The sequence below is a fragment of the Vicugna pacos genome, chromosome 11 (assembly GCF_048564905.1).
Source record: "Vicugna pacos chromosome 11, VicPac4, whole genome shotgun sequence".
In the NCBI taxonomy this organism is placed as follows: domain Eukaryota; kingdom Metazoa; phylum Chordata; class Mammalia; order Artiodactyla; family Camelidae; genus Vicugna; species Vicugna pacos.
This window is the reverse complement of record NC_132997.1, coordinates 66,279,339-66,297,760: the sequence shown is the minus strand read 5'-3', so window position 1 is coordinate 66,297,760 and position 18,422 is coordinate 66,279,339. Positions and strand designations below refer to the sequence as shown.

At 37.8% G+C, this 18,422-nt stretch overlaps 1 protein-coding gene across 1 annotated transcript in view; it reads right to left on the bottom strand.

The window, feature by feature from the left end:
- Nucleotides 1–17,831, bottom strand: part of A1CF (APOBEC1 complementation factor) — a 73,717-nt gene extending 55,886 nt beyond the window's left edge. The window contains exon 1 of the mRNA XM_006206635.4: nt 17,740–17,831. The gene's annotated coding sequence lies outside the window, so the exon portion shown is untranslated. The remainder of the gene's footprint in view (nt 1–17,739) is intronic.
- Nucleotides 17,832–18,422: the final 591 nt, after the last annotated feature.

Sequence of the window (18,422 nt, the reverse complement as noted above, 5' to 3'; positions counted from 1 at the left end):
ATAACTTTTTATTTTTAAAAGCCTTTGAAGCATAGAATAATAACAGAAAGCTTATGAAATTATCAACAGATTAAGCATGGTACAAAGCCAGACAAATATATTACAAAACAGAAAACTATAGACGAATATCACAAGTGTAGGTATGAACTGCATACAGCAAAGTATCAAAAGACTAATGTACAATAAACATGATGGGCTTATTACAAGGATACAAAGATTATTCAATAGTAGGGATTCTGTTGATTTAAGTAATTCAATTGATAAAGAAGAAAAAACATCATCCCAATATATGGAAAAGTGGCACTTAAAAAAATTCAACACCCACTACTGGATTGAAAAAAAAAAAAGAACTCAGTAAGTTAGTAGAATAAAATATCCTTAAATTGATATAGTATCTGTCAGAAACGTGTGGCAAACATCATACTTAATATTGAAATACTGAAATCATTTGTTTTCATGAAAAACAAGTTAATCAATTATATAAACTATTTGAACTAATAAAAGAATACTATAAGGACATTTAAAAAATGTTCTCTATTTAAACAGAAGAGGACAAATGAAATGTAATGAGAATCTGAAACATATAAACACAATCTATCAAATAAGAATAAACTTAATGTGAAATATCCAAAATCTATGTGAAGAAAATGGTAAAATTCTACTGAAGGATCTAAAAGCCTGGATAAATGGAAGTCTTACTATTGTAAAGATCAGTTCTTTTGAAATTATTAACTAATGCAATACCAATTTAAATTCCAATAAAATTATTTTGAAATTTAACAAACTGATTCTAAAGTTCATTTGCAGGAAAGATGTGCAATAAATATCACAACATGTATTGAAAGTATAAAAGTATTTGGAACTATCCTAATAAAAAATTTAAAAAGGCAGTAGTGATCATTTTTTAATATATAGAAATATCAGATTGCTATGTTACACACCTGAAACTAACATAGTGTTGTAGATCAATTATACTTCAATACAAAAATAAATAGTCAAATCGATTAATGAAATGGATAAAAAGTCTAGATCCATAGTTTATATTAGAACTGCCAATAGGTGCTCTTTCAAATCATAGTGAGATCACAGATGATTTGAGAAGAAGATGAAGTTGCCATAATCCCACCTCACAACATATACCAAAATTCTAAGTGGATAAAAGACAGAACCTTTAAAAACGTTGCATCACTACTAGAAGAAAATATGGGAGAACATTTTTATAATCTTGTGATGCAGAAGGTCTTCCTAATAAAGCATCTCAAAAGCCATAAATGAAGACTAACAAATTGGACTACATTAAAATTACAAACATGTCAACATCCATTTGTGATTAAAAACTCTCACCAAAGTGGATATAGAGGGAACATATCTCAACATAATAAAAGCTATATATGACAACCCTATAGCCAGCATAGTACTCAACGGTGAAAAACTCAAAAGCTTCCCACTAAAATCTGGGACAAGACAAGGCTGCCCACTATCACCACTTCTATTCAACATAGACTTGGAAGTCCTAGCCACAGCAGTCAGGCAAGACAGAGAAGTAAAAGGGATCCAAATTGGAAAAGAAGAAGTGAAAGTGTCACTATATGCCGATGACATGATACTATATATAGAAAACCCTAAAAGGTCCACAGAAAAACTAATAGAAATAATTGAAGAATTCAGCAAGGTAGCAGGTTACAAGATTAACGTTCAAAAATCAGTTGCATTTCTTTACACTAACGATGAATCAACAGAAAGAGAAAGTGAAGAAACAATCCCCTTTAAAATAGCACCCAAAGTAATAAAATACCTAGGAATAAATCTAACAAAGGAGGTGAAAGACTTATACACGGAAAAGTATAAAACACTGATTATGGAAATTAAAGAAGATTTTAAAAAATGGAAAGATATCCCATTCTCCTGGATTGGAAGAATCAGTATTGTTAAAATGTTCATACTGCCCAAGGCAATCTACAGATTTAATGCAATCCCTATCAGATTACCCAGGACATATTTCACAGAACTAGAACAAATCATAATAAAATTTATATGGAACAACAAAAGACCTAGAATTGCCAAAACATTACTGAAGAAAAGGAAAGAGGCTGGACGAATAACTCTCCCAGACTTCAGACAATACTACAGAGCTACAGTAATCAAAACAGCATGGTATCGGTACAAAAACAGACATATAGACCAATAGTACAGAATAGAGAGCCCAGAAATGAACCCACAAACTTTTGGTCAACTAATCTTCAACAAAGGAGGCAAGAATATACAATGGAATAAAGACAGTCTCTTCAGCAAATGGTGTTGGGAAAACTGGACAGCAGCATGTAAAACAATGAAGCTAGAACACTCCCTTACACCATACACAAAAATAAACTCAAAATGGATCAAAGACTTAAACATAAGACAAGACACAATAAACCTCCTAGAAGAAAATATAGGCAAAACATTATCTGACATACATCTCAAAAAATGTTCTCCTAGGAAAGTCTACCCAAGCAATAGAAATAAAAGCAAGAATAAACAAATGGGACCTTATGAAACTTACAAGCTTCTGCACAGCAAAGGAAACCATAAGTAAAACAAAAAGACAACCTACAGAATGGGAGAAAATTTTTGCAAATGAATCCGACAAAGGCTTGATCTCCAGAATATATAAGCAGCTCATACGACTTAACAAGAAAAAAACAAACAACCCAATCCAAAAATGGGCAAAAGACCTAAACAAGCAATTCTCCAAGAAGACATACAAATGATCAATAGGCACATGAAAAAAATGCTCAGTATCACTAATTATCAGAGAAATGCAAATCAAAACTACAATGAGGTATCACCTCACACCAGTCAGAATGGCCATCATTCAAAAGGCCACAAATGACAAATGCTGGAGAGGCTGTGGAGAAAAGGGAACCCTCCTACACTGCTGGTGGGAATGCAGTTTGGTGCAGCCACTGTGGAAAACAGTATGGAGATTCCTCAAACAACTAGGAATAGATTTACCATATGACCCAGGAATCCTGCTCCTGGGCATGTATCCAGAAGGAACCCTACTTCAGGATGACACCTGCACCCCAATGTTCATAGCAGCACTATTTACAATAGCCAAGACATGGAAACAGCCTAAATGTCCATCAACAGATGACTGGATAAAGAAGAAGTGGTATATTTATACAATGGAATACTATTCAGCCATAAAAACTGACAACGTAACACCATTTGCAGCAACATGGATGTTCTTGGAGAATGTCATTCTAAGTGAAATAAGCCAGAAAGATAAAGAAAAATACCATATGAGATCGCTCATATGTGGAATCTAAAAAAAAAAAAAAAACAAATACAAAACAGAAACAGACTCATAGACATAGAATACAGACTTGTGGTTGCCAGGGAGGTAGGGGGTGGGAAGGGACAGACTGGGATTTCAAAATGTAGAATAGATAAACAAGATTATACTGTATAGGACAGAGAAATATATACAAGATCTGTGGTAACTCACACCAAAAAAGATGTGACAATGAATATGTATATATGTTCATGAATAACTGAAAAATTGTGCTTTACACTAGAATTTGACACAACATTGTAAAATGACTATAACTCAATAAAAAAATGTAAAAAAAAATTACAAACATCTGTTATGGCAAAATAAAGTTGAAAAGAAACCCCAGACTAGAAGAAAATGATTGCCTCTTACATAATGTACAGAGAATTAATATCTGTGATATACAAAGAGTACTCTAAAATCAATAATAAAGGCTCATAAATCAGTGGACAAAGAGAAAGGACCTGAAGAGTCAATTCACAGAGAAAAAATAGTTTGTAAATTTATCATTTAAATATGGGCATCATCTTTAGTGATCAGGAAAGACAAAACAGAACCAAGATACCTTGGTTTTGCCCATTCTGTGGCAAAATTTGAAAAGATTTCAAATAATATGAATAATAAATATACTAACATTTTTGACTATGTTCTAAAAACTTAAAATATAATTCATTTAATCTTCATAAACACTCAGTTGGTTAGGTATTACATTCCTGTGATATAGATAATAAGCCAATATTAGGGAGGTTAATGTGCCCAAAATTAATCAGGTAGTAAGTGGCAGAACCATGATTTGCATCTAGGTAGCTTGGGGCCAGAGTCTGTGCTCATAATTACTAAATTTGACTTCTCTTCACTTCTACTTAATAAAGTAATAAAGTAATAGTCAGGGAGAGAAGGGAGATTCTAATTTCTACCTAGCTTCCCTGAAAGTGTAAGGAACACCTGATACCGTGATGAAACGGATGAAGGTGATGCTGTGAGTCTATGCTCCCTTCCATAGGGACAGATGTTCTTGGTCATTTAAAGCACTATGGTAATTTAGCCTCTTCACTTGAATGAAAATGTGCTGTTGTAGTAAGACTTTTGAGTAGTGCCGTGGGTGGACTGTCTGATGGACACATCCAGGATCTGATCTCTTTTGGACACAGTCCAAAATGGACACATGGTCATTGCCAGCCCTCTGTTATGTACTTGGTCATACCTCACTCAGACATCACTCTTTGTCAGAGTGTAGGGTCATCATAGGAGACCAAGTGATGTATCATTTGACAGGATCTGACTGAATTTCACACTGATTTCTATTCCTATGTTTAAATTAAAGTGTTAGTTCCTTCTTCCCATTGATCTTTAGCTCCTCTGGGTTTTAGATGGCTGGAGAGGAAGAAGTCAGCCATGGATTAAATATCTGACGGAGTGGTGCAGTGGTGGGTAACCAAAGCCACAGGTACTTCTCATGGGCACCAAACACAACTCTTTTGGGAGCAGGGTCTTCTCTCCTTTTACCTCCACTTTCAAATGTCCATATAAATTTTTTTTTCCCTTCTCCGGTCTGTTACTCTCTTTCATTCTTTAATCCTGTACTTTGTTCTCTCTCTTGCTCCCTTGGTGACATCCCTGGCTAAAGAAGTTGCTAATTCCATCTAGAAGGTATTCATATGTTTAAGACAAGTTACTAACAGTTGTAGAGAAGCAGCGCTGACAGACACACTTGCTAAAGAAATGGGTATTTTTGCGAAGATGTATAGGACCAGCTGATCCTTTGATTACTGTTGATGTTTAATCGATTTCCCATCCTACTTGGAGTCATTCCGAGTCCTAAATAGAGTAACTTAAAATAGAAAAACCTAAGATGCTGGGGAAATTGCATCGCAGTAAAAATATCTATAGAGAAAAATAAAATTATACCAGAGAAAAAATACTATTGGAGCTACCAACTTAGAATTTATTGGAGAAAAACAACAAGCAGATGTACAATAGACAAATGATAGTATTGCGATTTTTTACATGTCTTTGTGTGTATAGATGTATGTATATTTACACACATCTGGACTAATGAGGGCAAGCAGGGGGTGAGGAGGGATGACTTCCCAACATTTTTAAAAAATAATTTAAAATCAGGGATCACACACAATCTCTTTTGAAAATAAAAAGTTACCTAAACTCTTGGGAAAGTTAAGCACAGTCATCTGGCCCACAGATCATCATTATTGCAAAACAGTCCTGACATCTGGAAATCCTTCTTTTTTTGTTTGAGGAAAAAGTAATTTCAAATAGTCAGAAATTTTTATTTTCATTTAAAAGTCTGTTTAAAATTGCATAATTTATGGTCCAGTAGAAACACCTCCTGCTTTCGCATGTTCTCATTAAGTGGACATTATAGAGGTACATTTTATCTGCTTCAAAAGACATTTCACCTTTTATTTGCTTCAAATGCCCTTTAAATATCAACAAAGAGCCTTTAAATCCCTGGAATTTAGCTTGAAACTATAAATCACACACGGAAAGACAGGAGAGGAAGCATTGACCTATGCATGTCTTATCAAGAAGGTAGGGCTGAGATTTAACTGCAAGTGTTCCTAAATTTTAGCAGGAACTACGGAGAAAAAACAGACTCCCTACCTGGCCTCACGTTATAATCACCTGTACTTGGGCATCACCCGCCACCCCCAGAGGGATTCTGATTCAACTGGTCTGGAGTGGAGCCCAGGAAATGCTATGGTTTAAAGCCTCCTCAGGTGAAAATACGCAGCCAAGTTTAGAACTGCTGAATTAAGCTCTGGTCTATACATGTTAAATGTCAAACAAAATGAAACATGGAGAGTAATTGAATTCATTCCACCTGCCAAATAGTTGGGATGAATAAAAAAATTACTAAAAAGAAGACAAAATTCTATAAAAGAAAGGCAGAGGCTAGATTACAGGAGAAAGTGAATAATCCAGAATCTTCTCGACTAATTGCCCTGCTACGTTTTCATCACTTTTAATAAGTAAAGGTTTTCATAATTGCCAGTATTTAGGGATAATGTCCATGAAATACCAAAAAGTAACATTTTCCCTAGATTCTGGTTTTTTTTTGTATTCAACTCCGTTTCCATGAGGACCAATAAATAAGGTATTCATATTACCACTGTGTGGGTAAACAATTACTTGTCATGGTTCTATGTATGGAGGGGAAATAAAAGCTATGAGGCAGAGAAAGGATAAAGAGTAGAAAGTAAGGATAGAATTTAGAAGAGAGAGAGGAGCAGGTGTAGGAAGTAGTTGAGTCAAGTTAACAGTGAAGCACCTCGTAGATCTATGAATCCCCTGCTGCTGAAGTCTTTACAGCCTCTTTATCCAGAACAGCCTCGGGTGAGGCTCCTCATGAAGTCTGGATCTTGACTCTGTTCCTGCTTTCCGTACGTGTGTATCCCTACTTGTTGCTTTCCTTCCTCCTACCTCCATCCCCCACCTCGTCTTCCATGACTAGACCTAACCTGAGTTTAGCCAAAATGTGGAATGAAACTTCCCTGCGTTCTACCTCTAAGCACTGCCTCTCTGTTCTGCACACCACTGCTAGATCCTCTCCCCAAAATGTCCATTGTAATATTCTTCTGCTCAAAAACCTTCACTGGTCTCATCATTAACTATAAAGAAGCAGTCCAGCCCCTTAGCCTGACATCCAGAATCTGCTATGATCTGGTCCTAACTCTAATTTCATGACTCAGTCTCAGTGCAGATTTAGAGCTGTTCTGTGCTCGAGCCCATCAGGTCTCCCAGACACACCAGTTACTTCTTTTCTTATTTCTTAGGTCCCTTTGTTCTTACTTCCAATTTGCCACGTGTCTAGAGTCCTCATCCTTATTTTCACACTTTCCTTGGCTGAAGTGAATTTATGCCTGTGCCATCAGGTTGTGTGTGGTTGTGTATATGCAGGATTGCACAAGCACACATGTGACCACGAATGTGTATGTATACCCAGAAGTGAATAAACTCCTGGTGGCCAGTGTTGACAGCACAACATCACACAGGAGACCTCACTATACAGCGCTTTCCTTTTGTTGTTGACTCTGACACCACCACCCCCTTGCAAATCCAGCCTCTGCTCAACTTGGATAAGAATATCAGAAACTGAAGTCCTCATAAGTGACTTGTACGTGACAACACTGAAGATTGAGAGATGAATAACAAATAGTTTTTTAATCCAAAAGAGATTTTGGAAAATTTTAACAGCAGGTGGAAACTGCATGTGTTAAAGCAGGGAGTGGCTAATGGGGAGGAAATGGAGAGCCTTAAGGTCAGACAACATGAGAAGTGTTCTAATTCCTTAAGTTATATTGTGATGGTTCATTTTATGAGTCAACTTGACTGGGCCACAGGGTGCCCAGACATGTGGCCAAACATTATTCTGTGTGTGTCAACCAGGATGTCTCTGGATGAGACAATGTTTGAATTGGTAGACTATATGAGGTGGATTGCCCTCCCTGATGTGGGTGAGGCTCGCCTAAACAGTTGAAGACCTGAATAGCCCGACAAGGCTAAGTAAGCAGGAACTCTGCCTGCCTGAGTACTTCCTTAAGTTGGGACATCAGTCTTTTCTTGCCTTCAGAGGTAAATTGAAACATTTGCTTTTCTTGGGTCTTGAGCCTGCCAGTTTTCAGACAAGAATTACACGTTGGCTCTCCTGGGCCTCAAGCTTGCCCACTCTAGATCTTGGGGCTCCTCAGCCTCCATAATCAGGTAGGCCAATTCCTTATAAGAAACCTTTGTTTAATCTACTGATAGAAAAATAGATTTATATGCATCTTACAGATATTACAACAACGACAACACTAAAACCATTTATGCGTATGTATTAGCCAACTGGAATTCCAATTGCAATATTGCTTCTTTTCTGGAGAACCCTGGCTAATACATACACATAAGTGGTTTTGGTGTTGTCATTGCTCTAGGGCGTGTAAGGTCAGGGTAAAGATGGATGTTGTGTTACCTTCACTCAGTAATAATAACCCAGCTCTGCCCACATGCCTGACTTCCTTAAAGATCCCTGGCAAGTAGAAGGGGCAGAGTTCAGAAATTCTAGAATCACACAGCCTAGCAGGAAGAGCAGAATTTCTTTGCATGTGTGTTTAATTTCTAAGTTGACTTACAAATCAGTAAAGTGATAATCACAACATACGGTGTAATATCTTTCAGCTTAAAAGCAGATGTTTGTTCAGTAATCCTGGGGCCAATTATTTGTGTGGCAGATTAAGAGACCTGATGAGCTGTGGGTGCTGTATTTCATTTGTTCTTGGTCTGTTGTTACCATGTCTGTTTTTATTCTTGCTGAGATTGTCCTTTTGAACTTAGTTGCCATATCTGGTTTCTTCAGACCAATCTGGAAAAATTAAGTTGAAAACTCAATTCTCACCAAGGCTGCCAATCACTGACACTGACTAAGGGAATATGTTCGATCCTGGAGTGAAACGTACAAAATCCAGATATCTAAAGCTCTGTATCACAGTGGCCCTGAGGCAATCTGACACTTGCAATAAAAGACAGCCTTATGTTTCCCTTAAAAACACAGATTATATTGATTCTGATCTTATACTAACTTAACCTGCGTTGGCATAAACGGCTGTTATTAAATGCTCCTTATTTCTAGTCAGCCACTGAGTTCTGATACTTTGCTTCTTTAGAATTCCTACTGCCATTAATTATATATATGCCATCGTTTAATACCTAGATCATTGTAATTCAGCCTCTGGCCTTTTCTAACTCTAATACTATATTCATAACACTGGTTGATTTTCTTCATTATCCATTTTATATTACTCTTCTGTTAAATTAAGTTCAGTGCCCTTTTATAACCCTATCAATGAATGTCAATTTTTCTATTTTATTATCAGTCAAATTTCTCCAGTGTTGTACTCTGTAATTTCCAGTGTATACCTTCCCTCTACTCAGGGATGGCTAGGAGTTAGGAGAAGAAGAGAGCAGAAAGCGTCTCTAGAGGACAGAGGTACAAATGAAAACAGTATGGATGGCTGAGAAGTTGAATGTGGCTAGAATGTTGAATGCAAGTTGGGAGGGGGTTTCTCGAGGGAGGGAGGGAGAGTGACAGCAAAGAAGAATGGTAAGGTGGGCAAGAATTAAGCTGATACTGGCATGATCAAGCGTTCTCATTGTATTATGAAGTCGCTGGAATCAGCATGGAAGAATTCTAACAGGACCCTGTGTACTTGGGAAAGATGAATCCTTGAGTTTTGTTGAGAATAGTTTAAAGGTGGAAAGACTAGTTCAGAGATGGATGAGAAAAAAAAAGGAGAGCAGAAGTATAATTGAGTAAGGAATGTAGGATAAAAAGAGGAAGGGCCATGAACTCCCCAAGGATATGCACTCAGCTTCTTAGCTCCAGCCCTGAGCACCTGACCTGGTGCTTAGTGGACACTTCATATATATTTGCTGAACAGAATGGAAATTTTATGTAGCCCCTCTGACTACTCCAGACTTTATATTCTTTTTCCTAACTTTCTAGTTTCACCACATGGTATTAGAAGACACCACATTTCGCCCTGTGTTGTTCATTATCAATTCCCAAGTATAAGCATGTCATGGTAGAAAAACCATGGGATCATAAATTCAGACTTAGGTTCAATTGTCAAGTTCCACCCCTTAATAACTTTGCAAATTTGGGTCAGGTTATTTAACCAGGTCCCAGTTGCTTCTTTTCAAAATTGGGGATGATGATGCCTGTCTCATCGGGCTATTATAGTGATTCTAAGTGGTTGGATGAGTACACAGCACAGAACTTGGTATGTGACACTCACTAATGTTTTTCTTTATCTCTTCTACTTCTTCCCCATCTCTCCTCAGTTAGGTGGCTGTGTTATTCAACAAATAGCACTGTGTATCTGTTATGTGCATAACACTGTGTTAGGTCTGGGAATTGAAAACTAAATAGGATAATTTTCTTGCTTTCAGGAACTCCCTAATTTAGTATGGTAACTAATACTCATTTCTAGCAAAGTAAGAGACCTTAGAGAAGGGGGGGATTAATTATCCTGGGACTGCTGTGGGAGCTCTGGAGAACCTTTCATGGGTTCCTTGATTTTAAGGACCTATGTACAATATTTCTTTGTATCCAACACAGCATCTGGAATAATGCTGAACTCAAACAAGGGCCCAATAAATCACTTCCCAATGGGTAAATTAACATAATAATCCCACAATAATCTTTCATCTAGCCATTTCCCTTAAAATGGACACTGACGCCAGTCCCTTCCATGGCATTCCTGATGTCCACTGTGCCCCCATAAATAATTTTCTCTTTGGGGTCTGTTGCCATTCCTGTGCAGGGGTCTGATTTGGGGGCAGTTTATATTAGCTCATGACTACTTCTTTTATCATGCTTGTAACCATACTACCCTTCAACAATCTGCATCTTTACAAGTGGCTTTGAGTACTTCAGTGGGTTTTTTGGTTGTTGTTGTAACTATGAAAATATCAGAGGCAGAGAGGGTTTGCTTTCTGGTCTGAAGAGCCACTCTGCTTCCCTTGCTAATTACCCAGCTTCCTTCAAATCATGCCATATCGACTTAATTAGGAGGCCCTGCCTGTGATAGAGAAGAACATCTCTGTCTTGGAAAAAATTGCAGCAGAATCAGGGAGAAGTTGTTCCCAATTTGCACTGCAAGCCAGTCGTGGGGATAGTAGATTTCTAAGCCACTGACTTCTTGGCTAAGAAACACTTTCTACATGTTGACCTCAGGGCCTCTCTCTCCTAACCATTTTCTTCTAGTAAAGCATTGTGCAATCAGCACAGAGATGAGATGAGGTGAGAATTACAGCTGCAATAGCTGAGGCTTATGCACACTTCCTTGATATTATTCTAAGACCTTCGTGTGTAATTTCTGATCTAGTCCTCCAAACAACCTTGACTTTATAGCAGAGGAAACAGGTACAAAGAAGTTAATTTACTGAAGGTCCATAGCTAGTGAGTGGTGGAGCCAGGTCCAGGTATTCTGGGTCCAGAACCTTCTGTTTTAACATTATTATCGCCTCCCTCTTTGCCAGGCCAGCACAATGAATCATCTTTGTTTCACTGGGATTTTGGGAATCCTTTGAAATCATGAGTTATTATTATTGGGAGTAATAAACTGAATTACTATTCTAGGAAATATTTGGCTTTATGGCTTATTTTGAAAGGCAAATAAAAAATAAGAGTTTCTAGACCTTAGACTAAGTTTTCCCCTTATCTTTACTATCCTATGGGACCATACGATGGCATTCCCTGATTGGTTCCAATTACGGTAAATGCATTCGTGTTAAATAACTTATAAAATGAGGGAGAGACATGGAGGGATTGGTATCTGGTAAGTGTGGTGTTCAAATGACTTTAATGATAAATCAAAATTATTTAATAAGTAAATTATTCTTCAAAGATCCGACAAACACCTTCCATTCAAGTGCATTCTGTTGTCCTCTGATTGCCCATGACACCTCACCCCAGGCCATCTCTCCTCTGCAGCTTCTCTTCCCCACCATCAAAACTTAGCTTTCCCTAAGTACCATTTCACAAGGCTTTATCAGGCTAGTTAATATGCGAGGGGATTTTAGGCTCCCTTGTGTTCCTGAACATTACAACCGTGTTGTATCCCAACTAATTTGTATTTTAAAAAGGGACTTCTGGAAACATACTCTTTTTGATCCAAAATGAGTAACTCTATGGAGGCTGATGGAGATGCTATTTGGGTGCATCTGGGTCTCAATTTAAAGCTCCAAATTAGGTCAGTTTAAATATGGGATTCCCTCAGCATTCATAGACCCAGCAACCCAGTTATTCTTTCCCAGGGGAGAAGGGTGTGTCCTCCAGGTGGGAGGGGCTGTGTCCTTTTCAGATACTGACAGAATTTGGGGGTAAGGCAGCTGAGTCACTCAGGTCGATTACTTGGTGTTTTCAGAAATGCCTCCCCCGAGTCCCTGGCACCTGTGTCTGCGTGTATGTCCTCTGTGATCTGGCCTGGCAGGCTCTCAGTTACAAGATGAGTCTCCTTGAGCTGAGCCTCTGGCTGTCTGAGTCTGTGAATGGGACTCCGCATAAGGGGATATTCCTCTTCGCCTTCGAGGTTCTATTAACCTGCCCGCCCCCCAGAGCTTGTGTAGAGAATCAGGCTGAATTAGAGATGCTGCACAGTGGGAGGTGGTAGAGTACGAAGGGCCTGGCTGAGACTCCACGTGGGTTCTTGCCCTAACAAAGTGTCTTTTATCCTTGGGAACCTCATTGAGCTCTTCTCTGTCAAATAAAGGACCTCAAAGTTTCCTTCTAATGCCAAGGCTCAATGCTTCTCACTCTTCCGTTTATGCTATTTGCAGGGTGCTGTGTTCCTGTCTGCTGGAGGTCACTCTTGTTTCTGCTGCTTATTAGCTGTGTGATCTTGGACGAGTTTTCCCACGTCCCTGAGACGTCAGCTCTTTACTGGAAAACTGATACTGCACTAGTGCCTGTTCCATAGGATTAAATGAGTTAATCTATGTGCCTGGCATATGGCAGGAGCTATATAAGGCTGTAAGAGTTATTGTTCATTTCATTGTTATCGTCAGCATACATTGTCCGTCAGTTGCCAGTGAATGCCTGAACTATGAGGCACTGTTAGGGGTCTTCAGGAAAGAGGATTGGAAAGAGAGGGTTCCTGAGGCAGGCATTCGTACGTGCCAACACAGTTTTCCCCTCCATAGTATCAGATGTTTTTATTTCTGACTTTCACTGCAAGTTATCAGAGGTTTTAGGGTAATAAGCCAATTTACTTCAAGCAGAAGGCCCCAGCTGAGCACTGGTTGTGTTTACAAACCTAACAGAAGAACTGGATGGAAGGATACTAAAGATGAACTGATAGAAATGAAAATCAGTAGCACTTACACATCATACCCTGCCCGTGTGCTGCCAGTCCTTTAGGACACGCTGTATCTCCTCTTCTTTCACTGTGTTAGTTATAGCATCTGCACTGGTTTAAATCTTTTTAGGGTTGTTTTCCTCTGGGACCTGCATGGGGCTTGTTTTCCTCTCACTTTCTGTGTGGATCCTTAGGTCCTCTCTTAACACTTTCATCAAACCTCTTAATTAATTCATCAACAGATCAGGTAATGTCCCGCACAGCCTTTGAAGGCTCCCTCTGTAGTCTGCAGTATTGCTACACAAACAGAGCTAGGCTTATAAACTCTAGGTGGGAGCATTTTTCAATTAACTAGCTTTGAACAATTGGAATGATAAATAATGACAGTTACCTTGAAGAATACCTGAAGTATTACCCTGGCATACTCAATTGACTAAGAAGAAATTTAACTTTAAAAAAAAATCTAAATTCTTCTGTGTAAAATGCTTGGTAAACGAGAATATTCTATAGACAAAGTATCATCGTAGTTAATTCTGCTGTGTAAATCTAGTGGTCTTAAGTCAATTGGGCATCCCAAAACAGTGGTCATTTTTTAACTACTAGGGGAAGAGAAGACATCACTATGTCACTGAAGTTAGTTAATATGCGAGGGGATTTTAGGCTCCCTTGTGTTCCTGAACATTCCAACCTCGTTGTATCCCAACTAATTTGTATTTTAAAAAGGAACTTCCGGAAACATACTCTTTTTGATCCAAAATGAATAACTCTATGGAGGCTGATGGAGCTGCTGTTTGGGTGCATCTGGGTCTCAATTTAAAGCTCCAAATTAGGTCATTTTACAGAATTGCAAACCAGTTTGCTCACTTACTCATTCTCTCTGGCCAAACTGTCATGTGCTAATTCTTTTTAGTCATATTATTGACTGGGGAAGAATGGTACATAACATAACCTTGCAAACTAGAGGGAGTTACCTTAATTATTATTATTATTATTATTATTATTATTATTATTATTATTATTATTATTATTATTATTAATTACTTTGCTTTTAATATTAGCAGGGACTGAGCCCTGTTGGAATAAGCAAATCTGCAAAATGTTTTCCATGTGATCATTAATAACTATTTATATAAAATTCCACATACATATCTGAATAAGGAAAGTATAAACTTAGTTTATGTATCTTTACAAGAAAATCCAATTAGAGAGCTAAAGATACCACTACATTTTAGTTAAGACACCCAATTTTACAAAGGGAAATCTTTTAATTTTTGGTTTGGCTTAATCAAAAATATCCATCATAAACTTTTTACTTATTAAATTAAAAATTCTGAATAGTTTTTAAAGCTGATAACCTAGTTGGACTAGGTTTGATGAAATAAAATGATAAACTAGCTTTTCTGAGCCAATCGGCAGTAAATATTTGTCACTTACCGCCTGGATCTTACATTACCAGGCCGAGGAGCAGATGGGGTTTAGATTGCTGATACAGAATGTCGTCGCAGAAGTGCTGCTCCATTTCCAGATGCTTTCCCTGGGGGGAGTTTGGGGTTATAACTGCACTTTAGAGGAGCCTAGTTACTGTTTCCATGAGTAAGATAAAATGGTGTTTATCCTCCGTGGATCAATACTGTTTTGTTTGAACTTATTGAGTCATTTGGAGACACATAAGGTAATGACAACCATTGTGCAATAGTACCCAACGTCCTACCCAGCTTCCTGAGGGGTGACAATATTTTAAAAGATAGTTATTGAAACAGACTTTTAACAACAACTGGCCGTGTGATGAAATGAACAACACACTGTGATGGCCATCCTGTGGGTTTCAGTGAAAAGGGCCTGGGGTTTTTAACTAAGCTTTCTTGAGCAACATTCTCTAACATAAAAATAATCTACTCTGCTTTTTTGTAGAGTTAAAGAAAATTATAAGTTCTCTTATTTTCTGAATAAATGGGATAGAGTTTCTATTTGTGACTACTCAAACCTTCATTGTTTATGTACAGTTTTTGATTTAAGTGATATTAGCGTTGTTTTGACAGAGACGAGCTAATGGGTAAGTTTGGAAAGTTTTAGGAAGCTTTCCTGGAGGATTTTACAAATAGAGAAGTGGAAAGGGAAGGGAATTTTGCTGAATTCCTTCTGTGTGCCCGGGACTGTGCTTAACTCCTTTGCTTTATTATCTCATTTCATCTTTACTAAATTCTGCAGGACAGATTTTACCCTCGTTTTACATTTGAAGAATCTGAGATTCAAGGAAGTTGAATATCATGCCCAAGGTCACAAACTGAGGGAGTTTTGGAACAAGCATTCCAGTCCAGCTCTGTCAGGAGAAAAGTCCAGGGTTCTGTCTATGATTAATTTAGAAAGTCTCTAGTAAGTTAGGCATGGTCCTGTTTGACGGAAGATAGACTATGAGGTCCCATAGAGGTTTCTGGTTGTGATGATTTCAAAAGTGATGATTTCCATCAATTCTGGTTGTTATGAATGCTGGGCTTGGACTCTAAAAGTGATTTGTTGGGTCTTAATCTATGTTCTGAGGACTCCCATTTCTGAGAGACATTAAAAGATGTTACCAAAAGATGTTACGTTATAAATGAAGGAAACAAAACATTGCCTACTCTCCTGCATATTCACGGTGAATGAACACATTTTCACATGGAGTAAATCTCCAGCCATCGTGAGAGCAGTCTGAGGGTTATATGCTTGGGCTCTGGAGTCAGACCACCTGGCTGGGAAAGCTGGTCCTGCCCCTTCCTAACTGGGTAATGTTCAGCCTGTTGGGCAACTTGTTTGTGTTTCTATTTTCTTGTTTTGTAAAATGTTGTAATAGTACCTACCTTATACGGCTGGTCTAAGAATAACATGAGATAAATGCATGGAGAGTACACTTGGCAGTATGCTTAATAAGTGTCTGTTACTGTTACTATTAATGAAAATGCTCATGTAGTAACAAGAGCTGCTTTAACTTGTCTAATTACCATTTCCTTAACTTCCTTGACACTGGAGTCACTTTATTGAGCCACATATATTAAAGTCCACTGAATACAGTATAGGAAATCTTGTATTTGAAATGACCAAACCAACTTGGTTTTAGCCCAGTTGGAAATGATAACTAAATATTCACTTTTTTCATATCCATTATGTCATTTTATGTTTGCCCATAACAAATAATTTCTTTTCCTGACAGTCATCTTTCCCCTTCCCTTACACTTGATAAATAATAAATTGAAACAGTAAAATATGAGAAGTGTATCACATGGGAAGTTTCGATATTGTTCCCCATAATATGGCCCTTCAAAAATGAACCTGTAAGTCATTTGTTTATTACCTGTATTTAGCAGGGGAAGGCCTCAGCACTTTGACAAGTAAGTGATTTCACTTCTATTTTCAGACCTATTGTGTGCATCTCAGCACATATTATAAAGAATGTTTCGGAACAGGCTGCCACATCTTTGATGGTACTAAATTACAAAGTTAGGTTTGCCAGTGCACGTTTTGCAAAACACTAATCCTGCAGAATACACAAATAATGCTGCGTTCATCACCTTTTTGGAGACACACAAAACACATCTGAAACATCCTATAATAAAGAAGCTTCTTTGACCTGGAACTCATTCTCCTTGGAAGTTACTTTGGTAGTCATAGAAGAGAAGTATTCCTATCAGAGAATTTAAGAGGATTCTGGAAAGAATGTGATATTCCTGGTAATTGCCCTGATTGATTTCTTATTTTTGATAAAATACCATCATTTTCTGATTGTGTATTTTCTTTTTAGAGTGGACAAAATGATGGTGTGGAGTATACCCACTGCAGCACAGTTGCCCAGACCATCCTGAAAGGAAAATATCTAATAATTAGCCAGCCATCTCAGGGTTGAGATTTAGTAAACTCAAAGCCAATCATTTTCCATGACTGTTTCTGTTTTTTTTTTTTTTCCTAGAATGACAAGTAAATAGATTATGGCATTCCTTTGGTTAGTATAGTAATGGCAGAAGAAACAGCAAGAATTCAGCAAGGTGGTTTTTGTTTCTTGTTTTGTTTTTGTGTTTTTGGTGGTGGTGCAGGGTAAAGGAGGAGAGGGAAGGAGATGATTGAATAGATGAAGTTTAAAGTATAGAAGAAATGATGACCCATTCAGAGAATTCAGAGTCTGCCAGTGATTTTAATACTTTCGCTAATTACACTTTTATGTTTCCCGGATCCTAGAACCAGGCAGGCAGGCAGGCAGGCAACCACAACTCTCCCTGCTGTCTGGCTGTTGCTAAATACACTCTCAGAAACATCAGCCCTTGTACACCAAGTGGTAAATCTACATATTTGAGCCCCAGAAATTGATTAAATCAAACAGCAAACGATGGCTGCTATCGCATTTTGAGTTTATATGATTATTCTAACGTTTTCTTTTGTTTTCGGGTTGCTTCGTTAGTATGAAAACAAACTAGAAAAATCCCTGAATTCAGCTCTATGGTAGAAGAGGGTAACAGCTTTTTTCATTGCATTCCCACTGATCCACACTGCACAGTTCCACAGAGTTGAAATAGAAAAAGCAAAACACATGGACCATACCTGAGTGATTTCAGAGATCCCCACCCGGAAAAGGTTTCCTTGATTATGGCGAATTCAGCGTGTCACTCGGGTTATGCTCTAATCATCATATCAAACTCCAAAGGTTCAGTGGCTTTAGGTTTGGTTTACAATTCCTGGGAGTTAAACTTTAACTCACCCTGTCTCTTGCATCCATGCAGCCCTTTGACCAGATAATTGGGTCACTACAACCCAAGCAGAATCTACAAAATTACTCTTGTCATTTGTTTACAATATTAAAATGAATTTTGCATTAAAAGTCATTGATGTGAATATTCTTTTGATGCTCTTTTAAGTGACATATTTAAAAAGTAGGACTCCCTGCCATGTGGGTAACTAAGCTTTTCTTTATGTTAGCTCCCTTGCTTTCTGCTATTCCAAAATGATTTTAAGTCTAAGGTAACTTAGGAGAATGTTTTTCTTTTTCCTTTTTTCCACACTTCTTATATCACTCTATTTCATGGAGTAAAGTGTGGAGTTTTAGGTCAAGTATGTAGATAGATGCTGGCTTTGAAAAATAAAACACACAAAGCATTTATATAACCAAGCAAATAGGGTCAGATCAGGTTGGGGAAAGCAGGCTTCTTTTTATACAAGCTGCTCATTCAGATTTTAACAGGGAACCATTGAAAACTATGAAAACAGAATAACCAGCTGTGGACAGA